Raw genomic sequence first — 25,696 nt, 5'->3', positions numbered from 1 at the left:
TGCGATAATCCTCGCACTTATCAGCTCTTGCAGCCTTCGGAACTGTGTGGATGACATCTTTCCGAAAGTCACAATTTATCGTCAGTCTCATATATTCTACACCAACGTCACCCCAATGATTTTAGAAATTCTGACGGAATATTCCAAAGCTCTTCTTATTTTAATACTGAATCCCCTGTCTCTTCTATATCGACTCCTGTTTCTTCTTCTGTCACATCAGGCAAATCTTCCCCTTCATAGAGGCCGTCAATGCCGTCGTTGGACCTACCCGCTCTCTCCTCTCCGTTTAAGACTAGAAGGAATTCCTATTGCACTCTTAATGCTACAACCCTTGCTTTTAATTTCACCGAAGGTTGTTTTGAATCTTCTACATACAGAACCAGTCATTCAGACAATCGTTTTTTTTTTTCGATTCTTCGCATTTTTCATGCATCCATTTCGCCTTAGCTTACCCGCACTGCCTATTTATTCCATTCCTCAGCGACTTTTAATTCCGTATTCCTGAATTTCCCTGATCGTTTTTATATTTCCTTCGTTTATCGACTAATTGGAGCATTGCTTGTGTTGCCCATCGTTTCCGGTAAGGTAGGAGTTGTGAATGAGTGGTGAGGCGCCGGGCTAACATGAATTCAGACATCCTTTAAAACAAATTTATCAACAACAGTTCTTACTCAACAGTTACTAGAAAACAGTCTTTGAGCCCAAAGCGGTTATAACATCAATTAAAAGTTTCAACTCAAGCTCTGTAACAACTCTGGTGTCCAAAATTAAAGCAAGAAACCACTATTTCTCCGTCCTGTGTCTAATTCACGATATAATCATACAAACTGTTAAAAGATGCCCGTATGATCGTCTCCTCCACGGAAGATGGCATTCTGGTCAACGGACAACTACTCCAACGATGACATCAGGACACTTATCAAACGGGATAGTGTTTGCCGGTGGTCCCAAATCCACAATCGTTGTGTACACAGTCACAAACGGTGCATTATGGCACAAGAAAAGACGCCTACCAGGCCATGGGAAGAATGAAAGCAGGACAGTCGCAAACTGATTTAGTCCGACGGCTTAATGTGAATCGGATGTGGCGACAGTTTATGGAGATCTCGAAGACCAGGGCGTCGTCGACCACGTGTAACACCACACATAGAGGACCGTTACTAGGCTGTAACGGCACGACGGTACCGCCTTAGTAATGTAAGGCAACTGGCATCTGTCCTCGCAGCACCCACTGGACGTGTTGTAGGGAGGCAAACGGTGTACAGAAAGCTTCAGCAGAGTGGCCTTTACTGTCGGACATCTGACGCGTCTTCAAAGAAGGGAACGTTTAGAGTGGAGCCGTCAACATGCCATCTGGATGGTCGAAGAGTGGGCCAATGTTCTTCTCACAAATGAGTCCCGATTTGATCCGGACAGTGTGAACATGGTACACGATTTAGGGACCAAACCACTATGAAAAGAGACCGATATCGAGGATTATTCCTAATGGTGTTGGCAGGGATTAGGTTGACCACTCGAACACCTCTTCATCAAGTTGTACGGTTAAACCGGCAGGTTTTAACTGCTGTCAAGTATCGTGACGAGATCTTGGGACCTCATGTGCGGGTGTTGCTAGGTGCTGTGGGCACAGACTTCGTACTGCTCGACCTCTTAGTACGCAGATGGTTGATATTTTACTGAAAACGGAGGATATTGCACGCATGCCGTAGCCTGCTCGCTCTCTCTTTGTTAATCCCACAGAGCACGTCTCGGATGCGCTGGGGACACCGGCTGCACCACGTCAGCATCCACCAACTACTTTCCAAGCCTTGCGAACAGCACCGCGGGAAGAAAGGGCGTTATTGCCTCAACGTGAGATTAATGACATCATTCACAGCATGCCTCGTCATTGTCAGGGCGGGATTGCTGCCAGAGGTGGTCACATCCCGTACTGAGCGCATCAACCAGTTGTCGGAATGTGTGTGTAAATCCGTTAAGTTGGAAAACACGAACAACATTTTTGTTTACCGTTAGGTTTGTTGCAATTTTGTATTTTTTTAGCATTGTTTCTACTTTACTGTCACCTGATCATACTGTTTTGTGGCTAAATAAGCCGGCCGCTGTGGCGCAGCGATTCTAGGTGCTTCAGTTCGGAACCTCGTTGCTGCTACGGCAGCAGGTTCGAATCCTGCCACGGGCATGGATGTGTGTGATGGCCTCAGGTTAGTTAGGTTTAAGAGGCTCCGGAAAGGTTCAAAATCATGAAAAGTTCAATTTTTACTTTTTTGCGTTTTCTGAATCTGCAGACTATTACCTTTTAATAGATATATAATTTATTCAATTCCGAAGACTACAACTATTTTTAAATTTTTTTGAAATGTGTTCTACATGGGCGTGACCCACTGTGGCGCTGTTAAACTGCTGTCAAATGGTGTTATTATTAACGTCCGTGTTCATCAGGTACATTTTAGTGATGTGAGATAAAGTATGTGTTGTGGCTAACCTGTGATGGTTCAATATATATCGCTGGTGTGATTGTCGATTGTTTCATGTTTATTTACTCTGTCGTTATCTCGAAAATATTCGTAATTAATTCTGTTTCTTGAGTCTCTGTTTTGTTGAAGTATAATAATGAGTAAAAGTAAAGTTGCTGTTGCGACTTTCAATGATGGCAACATTGTAAGGTGCAAGGTATTTAGAAATATGGGAATGAAGATAGGTTCTAAGATGGTACGAGCGATGCTTGCTTTAGACAAGGAACGCCTTCGGGCTGCAGACAGGGCTGTAAAGAGTCTAGAAATACAAGCAAGAGTAAACAGGAGGAGGAACAAGAGGAAGCTGGAGGAGGAGTTTGCAGAGGATGAAGATAATCCATCCTATGAACCTGGAATGCACTAAAAAGTTAATCCAATCTTTGTCGCTCGATTCCCAAAACTTTTATTTTCTCATACTAATTACATGTTTTCTAAGGATCTTCCAAACATATTTGTTTCAAACTTTCAGTAAATGTTACACAGTACCTTCTGCATAATTTAACACAGCCTTTTTCCAAAAAACTGTATATTTTTGAATATATAAATAAAAAATTGCAAAAAAATGTTGTGAATTTTCATTACAATTGAAAAAAAAATCATCTTTAATACCTGAACTAAAATTTTGTAAAATCCCTGTGTCAAGTTGTAGCCCATATTCCAATAAATAATCTGTAAAAAGTTCAACTTCCTACCTCAAATACTTTGTGAGGAAAGATGTAATTTATAAGCGTTATTTTAATATTGCAAGTATAGGGCGTTCCGGAGCCCCTTAAGTAGTTCTATGTCTAGGGGACTGATGACCTCATATGTTAAGTCCCATAGTGCTTAGAGCCATTTGAACCATTTTTTGAACCTATGTTTTTATTTCCAGCTTCTGTAGTTGCCCTTCCTAGAGATGTCAAATCCTCTTCAATTGAACTGTCTACTGAACTATTCCTTATCGCATTATCTATAGCTATCCATATCTTCAACTGTGTCTCTTCATTCCTCACTACTTCCGTACCCCACTACTTTGCCTATTTCAGCCTACTGTTCATCACTATTAAATTGTGATCTGAGTCTGTATCTGCTGCTGCGCATGCCTTACAATCTAGTGCCTGATTTCGGGATCTCTGTCTGACCATGATGTAATCTAACTGAAATCTCCCTGTATCTCCCTGCCTTTTCCAAGCATCCCTCCTCCTCTTGCGATTCTGAACCAGAGAATTCGCTACACTAGCTGAAATTCGTTGCCGAACTCAATTAGTCTTTCTCTTCTCTTGTTCCTAGTACCAAGACCATAGTTTCCCGCCGTCCTTTCTTCTACTCCTTCCTCTACAATTGCTTTCCAGTCCCTCATGACTATTAGACTTTCATCTCTCCCTTTACATACTGTATTACACGTTCAATATCCTCATATACTTTCTGTATCTCTTCATCTTCAGCTTGCGACCTCGGCATATATACAAGAACCATCACTGTCGGTGACTGTTAGCTGTCGATTCAGATGAGAACAAACCATTCACTGAACGTTTAACAGTAACACACTCTCTGCCCTACATTCCCATTCATACCAATCCTACTCTCGTTATACATTTTTTTGCTGCTGTTGATACTACACTATGCTCACCTGACCAGATATTCTTGTCTTCTTTCCATTTCACTTCACTGACACCCACTACAGCTAGATTGAACCTTTGAATTTCCCTTTTCAGTTTTTCTACCTTCCCTACCACCTTCAAACTTACGACATTCCACGCCTCGACACGTAGAAAGTTATCCTTTCACTGGCTATTCAGTCTTTTTGTCATAGTCACGTCCTCCTTGGTAGTCCCCTCCCATAGGCCACATGTCCTGTTGATACACATTATGTGTCTTTAATACAGTGGTTTATTTTGCCTTCCGCATCCTCAAGCCGTAGACCACTGCTGATCCTTCTGCCCTTAAAGGTAGTTTTTCCCACCCCATGGACAAAATAGTGCCTTGAACCTCTGCCCATTCTTCCACTCTCTTTGAAAAGAATTCCGGCAAAATGAGGGTGACTTCTTATGCCGGAAGTCTTCGGCCGACAATGCTGATGGTTTTTATTCAAAATGTAAGCGGTCGCGTGATTCGAACCGGAGACTGAGAGCGTTTTATTACTAATCAAAGACGCTACCCCTGTTTTTTCTTCTCCTAGACCTCTTCAACTTTCTCCATAGACCACTGCTATTTCCCCGTGATCCCTTCCCTCACAGATGTCGCCTCACGACAGGGTGCATCGTCAAGCTCATACAAATAATCATCATCTCCTGGGTGTCCCTCTACTGTACGCATTACACTGTTGTAAAACGTGTTCATGTTCGTCCGCGTTAAGCAGTTTCTTAAGATCTGTGAGGGACCACACTCTGACCACGAAAAACACTTCCATACCCTAAGACCACTTTCGTACTACACGGATGGTAGAATACGTGGTGGCAAGTAGCATTCTCCAGGCGTTCGCTAAAACCACCCCCTTCCATCTGACTGCCGCAGGGTACAGTGTGATTGGTCACTCCCAGTCTTTCCAGCCATCCACCGTCCATTGGATATCGCTTTTTACACAATCTCATGCGCCTCGCTTAGCGCTGACTGGAGATATGCGTGGCTTTTGTGGAACTGCTCGACCATTGCACAGTAGTTGCGCTAGCTTGAATGCTGGTAGCATTCTGGAACTCACGAATTCCTCCTTCCGTTTAGTTTCCTCCAATTTTCTTCAAGCCTTCAGAATGCACGACGGTCCCTGTTGATCAATACATGAGGTCAACCTAGCCTTGGTTCATCTCTTGATGATGATGTTTGGTTTGTGGGGCGCTCAACTTCGCGGTCATCAGCGCCCGTACAGTATCCCAATTTTTACACAATCCAATTTTTTTCGCAGTCCCACTAGACACTGTCACGAATGATAGTGATAATGAAATGATGAGGACAACACAAACACCCAGTCTCCGGGCAGAGAAAATCCCCAATCCGGCCAGAAATACACTCCTGGAAATGGAAAAAAGAACACATTGACACCGGTGTGTCAGACCCACCATACTTGCTCCGGACACTGCGAGAGGGCTGTACAAGCAATGATCACACGCACGGCACAGCGGACACACCAGGAACCGCGATGTTGGCCGTCGAATGGCGCTAGCTGCGCAGCATTTGTGCACCGCCGCCGTCAGTGTCAGCCAGTTTGCCGTGGCATACGGAGCTCCATCGCAGTCTCTAACACTCGTAGCATGCCGCGACAGCGTGGACGTGAACCGTATGTGCAGTTGACGGACTTTGAGCGAGGGCGTATAGTGGGCATGCGGGAGGCCGGGTGGACATACCGCCGAATTGCTCAACACGTGGGGCGTGAGGTCTCCACAGTACATCGATGTTGTCGCCAGTGGTCGGCGGAAGGTGCACGTGCCCGTCGACCTGGGACCGGACCGCAGCGACGCACGGATGCACGCCAAGACCGTAGGATCCTACGCAGTGCCGTAGGGGACCGCACCGCCACTTCTCAGCAAATTAGGGACACTGTTGCTCCTGGGGTATCGGCGAGGACCATTCGCAACCGTCTCCATGAAGCTGGGCTACGGTCCCGCACACCGTTAGGCCGTCTTCCGCTCACGCCCCAACATCGTGCAGCCCGCCTCCAGTGGTGTCGCGACAGGCGTGAATGGAGGGACGAATGGAGACGTGTCGTCTTCAGCGATGAGAGTCACTTCTGCCTTGGTGCCAATGATGGTCGTATGCGTGTTTGGCGCCGTGCAGGTGAGCGCCACAATCAGGACTGCATACGACCAGGGCCAACACCCGGCATCATGGTGTGGGGAGCGATCTCCTACACTGGCCGTACACCACTGGTGATCGTCGAGGGGACACTGAATAGTGCACGGTACATCCAAACCGTCATCGAACCCATCGTTCTACCATTCCTAGACCGGCAAGGGAACTTGCTGTTCCAACAGGACAATGCACGTCCGCATGTATCCCGTGCCACCCAACGTGCTCTAGAAGGTGTAAGTCAACTACCCTGGCCAGCAAGATCTCCGGATCTGTCCCCCATTGAGCATGTTTGGGACTGGATGAAGCGTCGTCTCACGCGGTCTGCACGTCCAGCACGAACGCTGGTCCAACTGAGGCGCCAGGTGGAAATGGCATGGCAAGCCGTTCCACAGGACTACATCCAGCATCTCTACGATCGTCTCCATGGGAGAATAGCAGCCTGCATTGCTGCGAAAGGTGGATATACACTGTACTAGTGCCGACATTGTGCATGCTCTGTTGCCTGTGTCTATTGGCCTGTGGTTCTGTCAGTGTGATCATGTGATGTATCTGACCCCAGGAATGTGTCAATAAAGTTTCCCCTTCCTGGGACAATGAATTCACGGTGTTCTTATTTCAATTTCCAGGAGTGGAGAACGTGAGATCCCGTGGTCCAGAGGCAGCAACGCCAGCCACTAGAACATGAGATAAGGACTTGGTTTATCACCTCCAATCGACTAGGGCAGCTTTAGAAAGGTTGAAACGTCACTCAGGGGCCATCCAATGATTAGTCGACGTTCGAAATGACTGAGCTTTCCTGTCCCAAACATTCTGCTCTTGCTGCTTCTCTGCTGAGTAGACAATACTCTCCACGCCTCTTTTATTTTAGCGGGACCGCCTCTCGCGATATCTGGTGGTCAGTTCTGCATCACGTACTCTCCAGCTATTTTTAGTCAGGTAGCGTACGTAGAGCATTGACTACGTGGTTTTGCAACCATGAGTGATAATAGCAGCAACGGAATTCACGTTAATCTGATAATCTGTCTACCTGAATAGAAATTGTAATACAATGGTGCGCAGGAATTAAGGCTGAAAGTATAGCTTTCGCATGATCTTTCAGTACCAAGTAACATAGTTTGATGAAACTTGGACGGTACGTAGGAAGAACTGCTACAACATAGTAGAGAAACTAACAACTTACGCAATGAGATGTACGGAAAGAACATTTCTATTCACAGAATACAATAATCACACTAAAATCAACGTAATCCGTTATCGTCCCCAGGATGCAACAAAAGGCGAGACATTGGTCTTAGTAGCGTGCGTACTCCCTGCGGATGGCAATGCCTGTTGTACAACGTGTCTCCATGCTGGCCGCTGTGAGCGTGGGAGTTGCTACTCTGTCATTCTGCGCAACGGATTAATCTGAGATGTACCCTTTACCCTGTGGCTCCTGCAGGATGCAATTTCCACCCCCACACAACTACAGAAGTCAGACAGACGCTCCTAACGTTCTAAAGAGAAATGCCTGAAAAACTTTCAGCAATAAATATCTTCTGGAGTCGTCCGCTGTAAGGAAATGACACAAAAATTCACAAAATTTCTTACGTAACTAGTGGGATACTTGGGTACTGGAGTAGTGCTAGTTAGTGTAAGAATAACATGAAACTAACGAAAATTATTATTTATTTTGCAAAAATTCTGAGAAATCACGATGGCACTTTTAGTTATGACTTGAACAAGTTATATCCTGGTTCTTTTCGGAATGTGAAGTTACCTCTCAAGGATAGGATTCGCTAATGAAATTTCTATAGAAAGTTTAAGATTGTTATTGACTTGGCAGAATGGCTGAGAGCCGCGCCTACTCAACTTTAATAATTATCCATTATAATGTTGCTAGGTACGGTCAAGGCTGTTGCGTCTGAAATGCAGTGAAGTGTACTGTTGTGGAGGGAATATGGGGCTCGCAGTAGCTGTAGCGCACAATACCGTAAGCTGTGATGACTGCTGTCTGCGCCGCTCGCTGCTGACAAATAAGATAACTCTCGTTCTATCTGGATTGAGCTTCGGCAATCAAATTCTCCCTACGCCTTGATGAAGTCAAGGACTCCTATTCGCCCCTAGTCTAACTATTGGCGTGGTACACCGGTCAGATAACCAGTCCACCGCGATGCTACTCAAAATTCGCTCGCAGGCGTTTAGCTATAACTCTGTCCATTCACACCGCACAGTAAGTGTGTCGGCCAACACAGTGAATAACGCTTAATCATAAGGACTCAATATAAGGTCGCACTTCGATTCGCTCTCAACAGAGGTGCTCTCCCAGTGAAGTACTGAGAAGAGACTTGTTCCTTGCTCTTTGAGTACACGTATGAGCGCGCACGCTCTGCTTACGTGTTCTCGCTCCAAGAGCGGCAACGGAATGACCCCTCTCCATGCCAGACATGAAGGGCTATATCTTTCGATCTCTTCCATTACTCCTTCAGCTCAAAGCGTCAGAAATATCGTCTGCGAATCAGCATTGCTCTTCTAAAACGGGAGAATGATGTTTCGTTTAAGGTGACCAATCCGGAAATCTGTAGTATCGGCGTTTGGTGTTTGCTGTCTCCCTGTGAAAATCTCTGAAACTGTGTGCTATATGTAAAGAATGGATAAGTTGGCCGCTCCCACACAATGTAGCGGAATTTGCTTTAATGCCGAACACGGGGCCCTTCCCCCTTTTCACTCGGGCCAACACTGTCTGCTCTACGGGCGGTCACCGGCCGACATAGATAGGCTGAGTCATCCTCTGAAGGGACTGGCGTCCCGTTGTGCAGTTTCCGTCTCCCGAACTAAAAGCAAGCCCCTATGACTGTCGTGTCTTGAATGTATGTGTGTACGCCAGCCTCAAGTATTTCAACCACGGTGCGCTTACTTGTTATTTGCATATCGTTTACATGAATTCGTACAACATTTATCTTATCGAGTTTGGGTTCGAATGAAGCGTCTTGATGTGTGGAATGTGTGAGGGTGGAATATGCAAGGTCAGGAGACCATGACGTCTTACACCGCGAGTGTACAGGATGGGCGTATAAGCAGGCGGTGGGTCTTATCGAATGAATAGGATAATGTTTAGACAAAGGCCATTTATTGGCGAAAGCATATTAAAAAGGGGTCACATGGGCCTAGGGAGGCGAGGGTAAGCCAGAGCGTAGGGCGAAACACAGTTCGCGAAGCCAACGGAAGTTGTTGTCTGGCAAAACTAAGTCCACAGTGCCGCAGCACCAGGAGAAGCGAGAGATGTTCACTGCTACAGGGTGCGCGTCCGACTCGCGGGTAAGCGAGAACACAAGAGTAGAAGAGAGCGGGATCAGCGACGGCCGGCGGGGTATATTTAATGCACCACGCGGCTTCCTCCCCCATGGTTGGTCAGGACCGAGAAACCGTCGGGGGTGGCAATGGAACTTTCCAGAGCGTTGCCTGCTAAGCGATGCCTGGGGCAGCGTTACCTCGCAAGCACTTCAGAGAAGCGCGTGGCCAAGGTGCCCTTCCTCGATGTTGACTTCCTGTTACTACACCATGGGACGAAATAATTTACAGGCAGCTAACACTGCCGGCCGTGGCTCGGCCGTAATGGAAACATGAAGTTACCGTTTGAAAGCTCGTGTAATAAGGTAAAGTCCACTACTGTCTGGCTCATCCTTTACACGAGGTTGGTAAGGAGTTCTTGTGACAGTGCGTTCCATTCCTCTACCATTGCGGGTGACGACTGCTGGGAGGTCGTTGGTGCATGTGAACGTGCTGGAGTACGCCGACAACCACATAACAGTGCAAGTGTTTCGTCTGAAGAGCGTTACTGGGTGTTTTTGTGACTGTGTATCAGTAGTTTTTCCATTGTTACGAGGCCGTTTCACGGAAATAGTTGTAATTGGTGAAACAAACGGAATAAACCAGTGTTACACATGCGGCCATTTCATGGTCCAAGCGACGCAAAGCGTCGCTCGGGGCGCTAAGATGAGACGGACACCAGACGCTCCATAAAATTTCTAAACAGGTCGTATCAAAACTGGTAGTGGCCACTTGGGACGCCAAGCTGGGAGTGAAAATTTTGTGTACTGTGCTGCTCATACCTAATAGTGAAAACTGATACAAACGAAAGTGTGAAAGAGAATGGGTGGGGAGGGGCACCAAATGATAAGTAGCTCGTGTGAAAAAATATTCGTGAACCGGCCCTGGTTACGTTACTATTCCGGAATTGAGCCATTGGAGACCACAAGTGTGGCATCTCAAAATACTCGAAAAATACCTCTGAACCTTCTTCTAAATCTTGACATTGAGTTTGGGTTTGGCCTGTATTTAGCTGGTGATGGCAAATAATCTGTTCCTTTTATTTTTATTGTTCGCACAAGTAGGAGATACTGGTGCAAATTACGGTGTTAGTGATAAACTATTTTGAATGAATCCATAGTTCCTTTTTCTTTATATGCATTAATAAAATGGCATTTTACTGTATTGTACCTAGGTGTAAAATTTTTTATTTTAATACAGTCTCAATTATTTTGCGCGATTATAAGAGCTAATGCAAGTGCAACTTGTCCCAGTATTGGTACAAGTTGTCGCTTTGAAAGGTGGCTTTCATTTGTGACGTTGATTTCGGAGATTATTCTGCATGTTTGAAGTAAATAAACCCATATAATGGTTAATTAGTCTTATTTGGTGTATTCGAAAGAGAGATATGTGATGATTAAACACATGTCTGAAATAATACGGGCTTTGGTAATGATAATATTTAGTTGCATGCTGTAGGTGTAAGCAAAGTAAATTTGCCAGTGGAGGCGAGGAGTGGACGGGCGCAGCCGGGGAGGCGGAGGTTGGCGGGCGCCGGAAGAGCACTGTGCAGGGGCCGGGGGTCCCAGGGGACGAACACCGCCGGCTGCCTGGTGAGAGGGGGGGGGGAAATGTCGAGCAGACAGAGAGCGTCCAACGTACGCGCTGGCGCCAGCCGGTCGCGCGCTGTTTTAGTGGCAAATGGGCTGAGCTCTGATTGGGCAGTTCATAAGAAAGTGCGGGAAACACTGAGGGTCAACGCCCGCTGTTTGAACAGAGAAATTTTTGTATAGGTGGAGAAATTGTATCACTCCACGAGAAGTGGGAGGCCTTTGCAGCTTCGGGATTGGCTGATTAGAGTTTGGCGGCAAGATTGTCGCAAGAGCATCGTGCAGAGCGAGGCAGGGGGAGAGCGTCTTGTGCCGTGAAAGCGGACGGTCGCAAAGTTCGGTAGCTCTGAGATAGGGACTTAGATTCTGAATACTGTGCTGTGTATGATCTAGAGTCTGCAGCTATAGTTGGACATGAGCGTCCACGATAGACATTGCATTGACTACTAGTATAATTGTAGTTGGTTCCGCCTTATAGGCTGGCAGTCGCCATTGAACGTAGTCAACCAGTGCACAGAGCTATCATACTGGTATTGCACGTTAGTACAAGATACACTGGGCTGCACCTTAAAGGTTGTTGAGCCAGTCTTGAAAGCGTTGTATACCATTTAGAGGAAATATAGGGCTTGTGGTATTTGCAGTTTCTGGGTAGTTTATTCTGCTCAAGATATTTGAGAGACTTATCTTAATTCAGCGACTTCACAGCTGCAGTCGTCGCCCCAGCAGTATCGACAGAGCCAGCACGCTGGTAGACGGTATTGTAAAACTTGCAGCAGCGGCAGTAAAGTTCAGAAATAGTTGTTGGATCGTGTTCTTGCCAGCCACTGAGCATCCGTGCAGTTTTGCCTACGATTCGTTGTTAGTTATTTGTCTTTTTGCATGCTGTTTGGTTTATTTCTTGGTGGTGGTGTCCGAAGTACGTATTATTTCAGACACAAAAGAGATTATAGGAATGAAGTCAGATCGCATTTACCATTTGCTTATCCAGGGGCATAATTAAATCTAACTTAACATCAACTTAACATTAAGAGCTGAGAGCCAATCTCACCAGTATCGTATATCTAAGAACAGTGTACAATTAGTTTAATTTGTTTTCATTCATGATTTGTTAAATATGATCTAATTTCTATCGTGAGATAATTTACAATAAATACAAGTTATTTACAATATCGCTTTTGATTCAGTAGTTAGTGGTAGTTAGCCATCACTGTCACATTAATATATTTTATTCATGTTTAATATCGGCTACAACCCCAATGTGAAGTCCTCCAGCTTGACTAGGAGGAATGTGAGATTACAGAAAACCTTTTTTTTAATTCTTTACATGTATAAGACAGTGTACTAATAAATAAATATTTGTATTTCTTATTTACAGAATTTAATGAGAGGACTATTGTGTTGAAAATTAATATAAGTGTGATTTCATTAACAAAAATCACACACTAGTTTTTCTTCCTCAGAGTTTGTTCAGCCTCCATCCTACCAAGTGTAGCGTTTACAAGAATGTGTCTGGTCTTGTGGCGAAGGTTCTATGCAGATCTCTTCATATGCGGGGCGCTGCTCTACAAATTCTTTGTAAACTTTTCTTTGCTGTTTTAAATGTTTCTTTTCCACCTTCTGTCACTCCTTATCAGTCAACATATAGCTCTATATGCGAGCTTATTAAAACACTTGCACTTTGTTTTGTGACTTTTCCTTTTTCTTCACACGTGGCTTAAAATGGAACATATTTCGACACCACTTTTGGTTAGTAGGAGCAGGAATTTTTAACGGTACTGATTGTTAATTATATTCAACCTGATGTTCATCAAGAGATTTATAATTAGGAGTTTCTGTGGTTTGGCGTTTCGGTGCTGCAGCCTAAACAGAACTGTTTTCTGTCTCACCAATCCCCATAAAAAGAACACGATCTGTGCTCTTCCCCGCGGAGAAGTCATGCTTTTTAGACATAAACGGGACGCAAAGTTCGACCTCAGTTTGTTTCTACGCATTAACAGCATTAACGAGCGTAACTGCTTTGGAGTAACCAGTGCTCAGTGAATGACGAGATCATCAACATGCGCCAGTAATCTTGCTGCAATCGGTTATGTTAAAAGCGAACAAGTGACGTAAAAGAAATGGAAAGGAAACGGGATGGGAAAGATATTGGACGGAAATAATGACTTCCAGCCACACAGGGCACGGCGATAGTTGCAAACTTGTGCCGGACTGAGACTAGAACCCCGAGCCCCCACTTCTCCAGAGTGCCTCGATCACGTGTACACGCCTTCTGTGCTCACAACTACCCCTCTTCCCACTGCAGCGACCCCCCCTTATTAACGCTCTACTCGTAGATTTCGATTACCGTGGGAGTTCGGACATTGGTTGTGCAACTGCTCTGAAACTTCAGACAACCGTCGCACCTACAAAATTAGATCTCAATGGTGTCTGCTCTGTCGGACATGTCTTGAATGTCTTGAACAGTACAACACGTGAGGCGATGTGTATGAACAGTATCAAAGGCGTTTGAACTTTGGAAATCAGCTTGTTTGTGCGAGATTTCAGTGTCTCACTGCGTGAAGCGTTAGCAGTATCCGTATGATAATGCTACCTCCACGTATGGGCCTCAGCTGAGTAATCAGTTGTCCTATCTCGCTTGTCAGCTCGTCCCAGTCTCCAAAATTTTTTACATTTGCTCTCAAAACACTCAGTTAAACACTGTATTTTACACCATATTTTACGGCGTATAAGATGCTACGGACTATAAGAAGACGCAACTGAATTTTTAAGCAGTTCCTTTAAAAAACATTTTTATAATTTTTATTATTAGATTGCAAAAGCGGACTAAGAAAATAATTCTTTGTTTACGAAACTGAACTGACCTCCTAACCTCTGAAAATTGTAATCTGAACATTCTTCTTCTTCTTCTTCTTCTTCTTCTTCCTCTTCGGCGTCATCGTTGCCCTCTTTATATATAAGATGGTCTGCACTGCCATCAAGAGCGTCAGTTAAGACTTCTTGAGAGATTGCCCGCATGTCGTGGTCTTCCGGTAGCGTTCTCGCTTCCCACGCCCGGGTTCCCGGGTTCGATTCCCGGCGGGGTCAGGGATTTTCTCTGCCTCGTGATGGCTGGGTGTTGTGTGATGTCCTTAGGTTAGTTAGGTTTAAGTAGTTCTAAGTTCTAGGGGACTGATGACCTAAGATGTTAAGTCCCATAGTGCTCAGAGCCACTTTTCTTGAGAGATTTAACAATAACGTCTTCTGTCACTCTAGACCACACATGTTTCATTCTAGGTCGTTTTAAAGGTCCTTTCGCCGTGAACACATGTTTCATTAATCATCGAGTTACTCCATTCCTCTCTCATTTAAGTCCTCCTGGAATAACAGCTACCTCTGTAACTCCCTGTCTCGATTTCTCTTTCACAGGATTTTTCAAATGGCTAATAAACTGATTCCGGAGATACAATAGTCTCCCATTCGGATCTCCGGGCGGGGACTACTCAAGAGGACGTCGTTATCAGGAGAAAGAAAACTGGCGTTCTACGGATCGGAGCGTGGAATGTCAGATGCCTTAATCGGGCAGGTAGGTTAGAAAATTTAAAAAGGGAAATGGATAGGTTAAAGTTAGATATAGTGGGAATTAGTGAAGTTCGGTGGCAGGAGGAACAAGACTTTTGGTCACGCGAATACAGGGTTATAAATACAAAGTCAAATAGGGGTAATGCAGGAGTAGGTTTAATAATGAATAAAAAAAATAGGAATGCGGGTAAGCTACAACCAACAGTATAGTGAACGCATTATTTGCCGGCCGCGGTGGTCTCGCGGTTCTAGGTGCTCAGTCCGGAACCGTGCGACTGCTACGGTCGCAGGTTCGAATCCTGCCTCGGGCATGGATGTGTGTGATGTCCTTAGGTTAATTAGGTTTAAGTAGTTCTAAGTTGTAGGGGACTGATGACCTAAGATGTTAAGTCCCATAGTGCTCAGAACCATTTGAACGCATTATTGTGGCCAAGATAGACACGAAGCCCACGCCTACTACAGTTGTACAAGTTTGTATGCCAACTAGCTCTGCACATGACGAAGAAATTGAAGAAATGTATGACGAAATAAAAGAAATTATTCAGATAGTGAAGGGAGCCGAAAATTTAATAGTCATGGGTGACTGGAATTCAGTAGTAGGAAAAGGGAGAGAAGGAAACGTAGTATGTGAACATGGATTGTGGCTAACAAATGAAAGAGGAAGCCGCCTGGTCGAATTTTGCGCAGAGCACAACTTAATCATAGCTAACACTTGGTTCAAGAATCATAAAAGAAGGTTGTATACATGGAAGAAGCCTGGAGATACTGACAGATTTCAGATAGATTATATAATGGTAAGACAGAAACTTAGGAACCAGTTTTAAATTGTAAGACATTTCCAGGGGCAGATGTGGACTGGATAAACTGATTAAACCAGAGGTTGTACAGAGTTTCAGGGACAGCGTAAGGGAACAAATGGCAGGAATGGGGGAAAGGAATACACTAGAAGAATAATGGGTAGCTTTGAGGGATGAAGTAGTGAAGGCAGCAGAGGATCAAGTAGAGGGCTAGTAGAAATCTTTGGGTAACAGAAGAAATATTGTATTTAATTGATGAAAGGAGAAAATATAAGAATGCAGTAAATGAAGCAGGCAAAAAGGAATACAAACGCCTCAAAAATGAGATCGACAGGAAGTGCAAAATGGCTAAGCAGGGATGGCTAGAGGATAAATGTAAGGATGTAGAGGCTTATCTCACTAGGGGTAAGATAGATACTGCCTACAGGAAAATTAAAGAGACCTTTGGAGAAAAGAGAACCACTTGTATGAATATTAAGAGCTCAGATGGAAATCCAGTTCTAAGCAAAGAAGAGAAAGCAGAAAGGTGGAAGGAGTATATAGAGGGTCTATACAAGGGCGGTGTACTTGAGGACAATATTATGGAAATGGAAGAGGATGTAGATGAAGATGAAATGGAAGATATGATACTGCGTGAAGAGTTTGACAGAGCACTCAAAGACCTAAGTCGAAACAAGGCCCAAGGGTGGACAACATTCCATTAGAACTACTGACGGCCTTGGGAGAGCCAGTCCTGACAAAACTCTACCATCTGGTGAGCAAGATGTATGAGACAGGCGAAATACCCTCAGACTTCAAGAAGAATATAATAATTCCAATCCCAAAGAAAGCAGGTGTTGACAGATGTGAAAATTACCGAACTATCAGTTTAATAAGTCACGGCTGCAAAATACTAACGCGAATTCTTTACAGACGAATGGAAAAACTGGTAGAAGCCGACCTAGGGGAAGATCAGTTTGGATTCCGTAGAAATGTTGGAACACGCGAGGCAATACTGACCCTACGACTTATCTTAGAAGCTAGATTAAGGAAAGGAAAACCTAAGTTTCTACTTAGAGAAAGCTTTCGACGATGTTGACTGGAATACTCTTTCAAATTTTGAAGGTGGCAGGGCTAAAATACAGGGAGCGAAAGGCTATTTACAATTTGTATAGAAACCAAATGGCAGTTATAAGAGTTGAGGGGCATGAAAGAGAAGCAGTGGTTGGGAAGGGAGTGAGACAGGGTTGTAGCCTCTCCCCGATGTTATTCAACCTGTATATTGAGCAAACAGCGAAGGAAACAAAAGAAAAATTCGGAGTAGGTATTAACATCCATGGAGAAGAAATAAAAACTTTGAGGTTCGCCGATGACATTGTAATTCTGTCAGAGACAGCAAAGGACTTGGAAGAGCAGTTGAACGGAATGGACAGTATCTTGAAAGGAGGATATAAGATGAACATCAACAAAAGCAAAACGAGGATAATGGAATGTAGTCAAATTAAGTTGGGTGATGCTGAGGGAATTAGATTAGGAAATTAGACACTTGAAGTAGTAAAGGAGTTTTGCTATTTGGGGAGCAAAATAACTGATGATGGTCGAAGTAGAGAGGATATTAAATGTAGACTGGCAATGGCAAGGAAGGCGTTTCTGAAGAAGAGAAATTTGTTAATATCGAGTATAGATTTAAGTGTCAGGAAGTCGTTTCTGAAAGTATTTGTATGGAGTGTATCCATGTATGGAAGTGAAACATGGACGATAAATAGTTTAGACAAGAAGAGAATAGAAGCTTTCGAAATGTGGTGCTACAGAAGAATGCTGAAGATTATATGGGTAGATAACATAACTAATGAGGAGGTGTTGAATAGGATTGGGGAGAAGAGAAGTTTGTAGCACAACTTGACTAGAACAAGGGATCGGTTGGTAGGACATGTTCTGAGGCATCAAGGGATCACCAATTTAGTGTTGGAGGGCAGCGTAGAGGGTAAAAATCGTAGAGGGAGACCAAGAGATGAATACACCAAGCAGATTCAGAAGGATGTAGGTTGCAGAAGGTACTGGGAGATGAAGAGACTTGCACAGGATAGAGTAGCATGGAGAGCTGCATCAAAGCAGTCTCAGGACTGAAGACCACAACAACAACAATAAACTGATCTAGAGCAGGAAGAGAATTCTTCTTCAACAAAGCAGCTTTCCTTCTATCTCACACTCTTTTAATCCGTAATTTCATACCAGCTTCGTCCATTCAGCCCTCGTCATGTATGTGAACAACAACATGTGACGGTATTTCAGAAGGTTTTGGCACTGTTTTTCCATCGAAAATGATCACTGGACTAAGTTAAGCACCACCTCACAACATGAAAGGACAACAGTGCAGAGCATTTTTTCATGTCCGCTTGTTTTTATGGTTACAGTTTAAGCACATTTCATGGCAACAGTTCTGTCACTCGGCACATCAAAATCAGAGGAGTTTCATTTATATTCGCTATTTGGCTTAGTTCCACATTGGTTTTCTGTTGATGTTTCGGTCGATGTTGAATAATGAAGCGATCGAAAGACATTTTCTCCTCATACTCTTCTTGCATTTTCTGAGATGTTTTGGTTCTGGTTCGCTTGCGAAATTCACGACGCTTTATAAATCTGTAGCACCAAACAACTCCACCCATGAAGTCTGTTAGGCTCCGCTGTAGCGCTAGCTTGCGTACGTGTATTTGAATCATTTTTGTATTAATTCCAATGCAAATTTTCAAGATGGCCGCCGAGTGAAATCACAGGTATTTTCTCCATCAGCTAAAAGAACTTATTAAGAGAAAATAGGGTCAAATTTAAATTTTCTTTGTTTTATATACTAGCTGTAGTGTCCATTCTTGTCACTCAACTGAATATTAGGGTCCCAGCAGAGTCTGTTCTTGGAAAACTACGTGTTATCTGAACTCCCGATGATGGCGACGTAACCCGAAAGTTTGTGCGACATAAACTCAAAAAATTTTATTCAAGTTTTCTTGGTAGTGCAAAATTCGTTAAAAGGAGACAGCTACTAGCTTCATCAGTGTCTTGTCTCAATACAAGTGTATTTAAATGTTTCTTAATCGTATTTAACTAACATATTTCGTATTATTTACTAGTTAGATAGACGCGATCTAGGCCTAATTTTTACGAGTTATAAACGTTTAAAAACCTGACCAAACGAGCTTGATAACGTAAATTCTCCAAAATCAAAGTAATTACTAATTCCTTCTTTTGTCTTTGTATCTCTAAATCAGTAAAAAAGAAAAACTACCACACGTAAGACTTTTGTGTCGCTTTTTGTTTACATAGTGCCAATCTCGCGACCTCCACAAATTTCAAACATTCTTTAATGTTAATTATTCTTTAGAAACTTACCATGAGTGAGAAATTACCGGCTCATTTCCCTGCTCTTGTAGGTTAGTGAGTAGAAGGATTTGTTGCCGTTCTTGTAGGAAATATTTTAACTGGGGGGGGGGGGGGGACGGATGCAATGGGGAGAATTTTGGGAGAACAGAAGAGACTGACTCCTGGAACGGCGCGGTATGCAGTAGGAACATTTTGATTGGGGAACAGAATAGGAAACTCTGTGCCTGAAGGGCACATTTTGAGGAAACAAGGAAGGAACTGATAAGGATAAATGTAGGTGGGAGGAAGGTGGTTGGGAATTGGCAGCTGGTAGGAGAATAGGAAGAAAGAGAACGCGATCTAACAGTTTTATCATCAACACCGGAAACATGTATCTACCACTGCCAGAGTTAAGTGGAGATAAGTCTCAGGTAGAGCTAGGAGCAGGAAATGTGCAGCACACTTCAACCAAGGCCAAGAAACCTAGGAATGTACAAAGTGCTAGTAAGAAGAAAGTGATATTGCTAGATATAGGCCCTCATTTACAGGAAAGTTTAGGGGCAGCATACCAGGCTACCAGTATCTTCAAGCCAAATGCAGGGCTAAGTCATGTGATAGAGGACTTAGGGTCTCTATGTAAGGACTTTACAAAAAGGGACCATGTAGTGATAGGGAGTGGGGCGGGAAACAGTTTGGACAGGGATGGGGCATATGACATAGGTGGTGACCTGACTCATGGCACCAATGTATGCTTTGTTGATCTGTTCGACGTCATGATCGATCACGCTTTTATGGATCTGTGAGACGAATCAATGTGGGCTTAGGTATGGCTCTGAAGGCAGCCAACTCTATTCATGTTCCTCTGGTGCCCGTCAGGACTATCAAGAGATGGGGTTTCACTAGGTATGGCCTACACCTAAACAGGACTGGGAAGGGAAGATTGGTACAGCTGATTCATGAAAGTATAGGAGGTGTACCTCAGGCCATACAAGGTCAAATACCTGTTGTTTCCATAGGTAGGGAAATTAAGTCTTTTTTGGGATACATCCAGACAACAGGTTCCGCTGCCTAAAGAGTATCTCCAGCAGTTTAAAAAATACGGAAACAATCACTCACAGACAGATTTTAACACTTCAATTATCACAAATATCAGATGTCACAGAGAAAAACAAACCATTGGGAAGATTAACATGGGGCATTTCACAGACTTAACAATCCACCATCAAAACATGCAGTCAATTAAAAAGTAAAATACAACTACTAGAAGTTGAGTTCCAATCTTCGAACTGCACAATAGTTTGTGTTACTGAGCACTGATGTAGACACACAGACAGATTTTAACACTTCAATTATCACAAATATCAGATGTCACAGAGAAAAACAAACCATTGGGAAGATTAACATGGGGCATTTCACAGACTTAACAATCCACCATCAAAACATGCAGTCAATTAAAAAGTAAAATACAACTACTAGAAGTTGAGTTCCAATCTTCGAACTGCACAATAGTTTGTGTTACTGAGCACTGATGTAGACACACAGAAATCCAACATCTAGTATTATCATTGTTTTAAAGGGCAAACTTTTATGGCAGAGCTGCTTCAAGAGATGGAGAATCATGCATTTATATCAGAAAAGAACACAGTTCAAATCAAGATATGACCTCAGTACAGTAAGTGAAAAACAATTTGAATCATCAGCTATTGAATTAACAGGGCTTGATATCACCAAGAAATTAATCATTTTGTGAGTGTATAGGTCTCCAAGTGGTAGTGTGGACACTTTTTTCAATAAATGAACAGAAATTCTAGATAAAGTCTCAAGCACAAAGATCAACATAATTCTGTGTAGGGACATTAACATCAACACTAATATCATTAATGAATCCAGCAGCACCCTCAGAAATATCCTTCAAAGTTTTGGCATGTCCCTATTGGTCAATAATGCAACAAGGGTTACTACAATGACTGCATCAGTAATTGGCCATGTGGCCCCAAATATGGAGAGGAGAAAATGTGATGCTCTAAAAGATCTCGGACTATCAGACCATCTCTGTCAAACAACAACAATAAAATCAGGCATCAAATCATTCCCTAAACTACAAGTCTGCAAACGACATCTATCAGAAATCAAAAGATTTTTCAAAAGAACTAGCAAAACAAAGCTGGGGTGAAGTGTATAAGGAAACCAATGTAAATTTAAATTCTCTAAATTCTCCACTTTATTTAAATTGAACTTTGAAAAGGCATTTACAAAAGTATGTATGTTTGCATCGACATCTCACAAAAACAGATGGATAACAGCAGGTATTAAGAAGTCCTCCCAAACACAGTTCCATGAAAAAGAGTCTTAGATTCAAAAAGATCTATAGGAAGGTGCTGACTGCTGCATTTAATGACAAAATAATATGTAATGCAGAGAATAAAAGCAAAGCAGTGTCTAATGTTATAAAAAAGGAAATGGGGAGAGGCAAACAAACACAGATTAACATACTGCTTGGGGGGGGGGGGGACAAGATAATGATTGATCCAGAATGCTTAGCAAACTATGTCAATGAGCATTTTTCAAATATTGCAGAGAAGTTACAGCAACAGTTTCCCAAAGCATAATAACACCTGTAAATAATGTTAATAATGTTGCACTGAATACTGTATAATGATGTTACTTCCAACCACAGAGAATGAAGTCAATAAAACTGTTCAAAAACTAAAAAATAAAAAGTTAGTAGGCTTAGATGAAGTACCAATCCATATACTGAAACAATGCATAGAGTATGCAAGACCCCTAAACGAAGATAATATATGACTCCTTCACATCAGGGACATTTCCAAAGCAGTTAAAACAGTTGCTTAAGAAAGGTAATGCAGAAGACACAGAAAATTACCAGGTCATTTCACTGCTGTTGCCATTCTCAAAAAGCAATTATGAAAGACAGGTTAATGAATTACCTGAGTAAATACAATCTTTTAAGTGAATCACAGTTTTGTTTCCGAAGCGACAAAAATATGGAGTCAGCCATAGTGGGACTTACAAAAGTTGTAATTGATGCTCTTGACAAAGATGAGTATGTCACAGGCATATTTTTGGATCTTTCTAAGGCCTCTGATTCAGTCGACCACAAGGTTCTATTAAATGAATTATAAGCATTAGGAATAAGACTGGTTTCGATCATACCTCACAGATAGGGTACAATGAGTAGAGGTAACACTTACTTCAAATAGATCTAAACATTTAGTAAAACACTTATCAGGACCAAAATACATTAATGTAGGGATTCCACAAGGTAGCATATTAAGACCAATACTATTCGTGGTATACATCAAGGACTTCCCCAGTAGTGTTACTCATGGTGAAAGAATTCTCTTCGTTGATGATAGCAATATTATAGTCACTGAGAAAGCAAGAGAACTCCTTGCAGAGAAAGCAAGTGAAACTCTCCATGAAGTTTATGTTTGGTCAATAAGCAATAAAGTGACATTGAACATAAAGAAAACTTATACCATGAGTTTCAGTTTGAAGAGAGAAAATGAAAGTGTTAAATTAAATGTAGATGGCATCTCTATAGACTGGGTAATAAATGCAAAATTTCTAAGAATGAATATTGATTCTCAGTTGAAGTGGTGTGATCACACAAATGTACTTGCAAACAGAATGTCGTCAGCATGTTATGCCCTTAGAATCCTATCGTCAGTGTGTAACATGCAGTGCCTTTTAGTTACATGCTATTCATATGTATACTCAGTTCTTAGCAATGGCGTTCTTTTTTGGGGAACAAATGCACTAAATAAGAACACAATTTTCAAACTCCAGAAAAGAACCATAAGAATCATAAGCAAAATTAGTAGTCCAGCTCATTGTAAAGATCTGTTCAAAACACTGGTAATTTTAGCTGCTCCATGTGAATACATTTACCAGTCAGTTGCACACATCTAAAATAACGTTGGTAATTACTGCACAAACAGCTCTGTACATGACCATGGAATAGGAGCTAGACTCAACTTATATTTACCAAGGAAAAATAAACATAAAACTCAGAACATCATTTTCTACCAAGGAATAAAACTGTACAATAAATTACCACAAGAGATTAAAGAAATTGCAAAAATACACTTATTTAAAAAGGTAGCTAAAAGGTACCTGTTATGCAATACATTTTATACATTAAAGGATTAGTGAGATAAAACAGAGTAGGGGTTTGATAAAAAAGGTTATACAAATAAATAATAATAATGATTATAAAACATCCAACATTCCACATAACACCTTCACACTATATTTCCTTCCCTTTTTTTTCTTTCCTAAAGAAACTTACCCCCAAGCTATGTGTAGAACAATAGTAACACCTCTTCCGCTTTCTGAGCTCAGCATCCCACTCATTATAGAGGGATGCTGACTCAGATTTTCTGGGTAGCGAATGGGAAGTTTCGATACAGTAAATGGTCCAGAGATGTGTGTGTGTGTGTGTGTGTGTGTGTGTGTGTGTGTGTGTGCGTGCGTGCGTGCGTGTGTGTTTGCGGTGTAATGAGTGAAGTTTTATGAAAAAATGTGTGTATAGTGTGTGCAGTGACTGACAGCGAGATATGAGTGAACACTGTGGCATTACATTATTTACTAAGTTATTTGTAAAAAAAAGTATTGTATACCAGGAGTAAATCTAATGATTGTCTCTAACTAGAAGTCTGTAAATGTATACGAATAAGCTTATTTTAAATTGGTCTAAATTTGTAAATACTTTGACATGTCCTATATCCTTGTAAAAAGAGATCTACGGATGAATAAAGCTACTACTACTACTCTCATTTTCAGTGTCCCTGAAGCCATTTCCATACGTCTTCTGGTTTGGCCGTTTTACATTCAGTTCTCTAATTGCACATTTAGACTTCCCCTCTTTCTTCGATTCTTCTTTACGAGCCCGCCAATAGCGAAGGGATTTTCTGTTGGTGGAGGGCCGAAATGCCGCTCAGCTGCTCTGTTTCTGTATTCATTTGAATATGATATTACTGTCAGTTTATAGCCCTCATCATGTGAATACCTTCAATTTTTTTTCCATTACGAAACCAGCTACTAACAAAATATTGTACTGTTACCGATAGCACAAATCACTTTGAACTGAAGTTCACTGGCACCGTAGACTGCAATGACGCATCGCAAGCTGTATAGTGTTCTGGGTTTGTGATGGTGGAGTGGGAGGAAGACAGTGTCAGCAAGCTTATGAATCCCTACAACCCATGTTCGTCGTATCGTTCCACTTCTGCTGCCAGCTGAATCCAGTGTTGCCAGATAGGTTTCTCGCGGCATCGAGTATACGGCCATTTTTAAGACTGGTGTTGTAACCTGTTGTGACCGCGACCGGAACGGTCGTGGGGTGTCCGAGGAAGCGAGACGGGAGCAAACAGAGAGCGACCCGCGAACAAACAAACGAACAGAACGGACGATGGAGAGACGACGACAACACGCAAGAGGCAACGGAGTGACAGAGACAACCAAACGAATCCAAGACGTCCACTAATAATGAAAGCGAAGAACGGAAATCACGCTGTCTGTTTCTGAGGTAATATGTCAAGACTCACGCAACGATTAGACTCGCTGGCTGAGGCAGACACAGACGCTCATGACTGAGGGTTGACCCTCTACATTTGGCGAAGTCTTAACGACTCTAGGGCGCTTCTCCTTCTAGCTTCGTGTGGTGGGGGAGGGAGACGACATCATGGTGGTACTGGTTGTGACTTGGCTTTTTGCTGACTTTCTTCTTTTTTTTTTTTTGTAAGATGAAAGAATAGTTAGTAGAAGAAGCAGGAAAACGAACGGCCCAATTGACTGGCCGGCGTAGTATTTAAAAATAATAGATGAAAGGACAGCAGAAGGGACAGTAGGAGAGTGAGGAAAACGAACGGCCCATTGGCTAGCCGGTAACTTACAAGTAAATGACAGATTAAGGAAAGGAGGAGGGACAGTAAGAGTTAAATGAAAAGGAAAGGCCATTATCCTGGCCTCATCTTGATGGCGGCATCCTCGCTGGCTGAGCTTTTTTTTCTTTATTGTTATTTTGACACCTTATACAAAGGTGGGCTGGGGCAGCGGCAATAGTACGCCGCTCTTCAGCCACAGATAATATATTGACTACAAGTGGAGACATCGAAAACGAAACAACACAGTGGATAGACAACAGTAGATACACAAAGTTAAAAATACCTGAAGCCGTTCACAAGTTCCAAAGAAAAACGTTCAGCACTCGGGAAATACCAGAGACGACAGAAATGTCACACGTGAACGAAGGATCACAAATGACGAAACACTGAAACACTAACACGATGGCACACACAAAAACACTGGCGACGATCTCTGGAAAGCGACAGTTTACTTGATGTGTATGACTCCAGGGACCTGCCAAAAGGGGAAAAAGGGGGGGGAGGTGGGAGAGGGGAGGGTGTAGATGCCAGTGGCAGATGTGATGGGAGGGGGAGGAAAGAAGAAAAGGGGGTAGGGGAAGCGTGGGGAAGGAGGGAGGGAGGAAGGGAGGAGAGAGAGGAGGGTGCCCTCGGGAAAATAACACAGGGTGCGGTAGAGGAGGATCAAAGTTGGTATGAGGGGTAGATGGAGGGGATGAGGGCATCATCAGGGAGGGGGAGTTGGTGGAAGCCACCTTGGCCGAGGGTATGGAGAGTGGAGAGATGGAGAGCAGGTGGGATGTGGGAATGCAGGTGCGGCAGCGGATGGGGGTGGGAGAGGATGGGAGAGACAAGCGGGTGAGGGGAATCAAGTTTACGGGAGGTGTAGAGGATCCGTACCCGTTCGAGGAAAAGGAGGAATGGAATGAGGTCACGTAGGATCCTCGTGG

This window comes from Schistocerca cancellata, chromosome 6 (genome assembly GCF_023864275.1).
Source record: "Schistocerca cancellata isolate TAMUIC-IGC-003103 chromosome 6, iqSchCanc2.1, whole genome shotgun sequence".
In the NCBI taxonomy this organism is placed as follows: Eukaryota; Metazoa; Arthropoda; class Insecta; order Orthoptera; family Acrididae; genus Schistocerca; species Schistocerca cancellata.
This window is presented reverse-complemented; position numbering follows the sequence as displayed.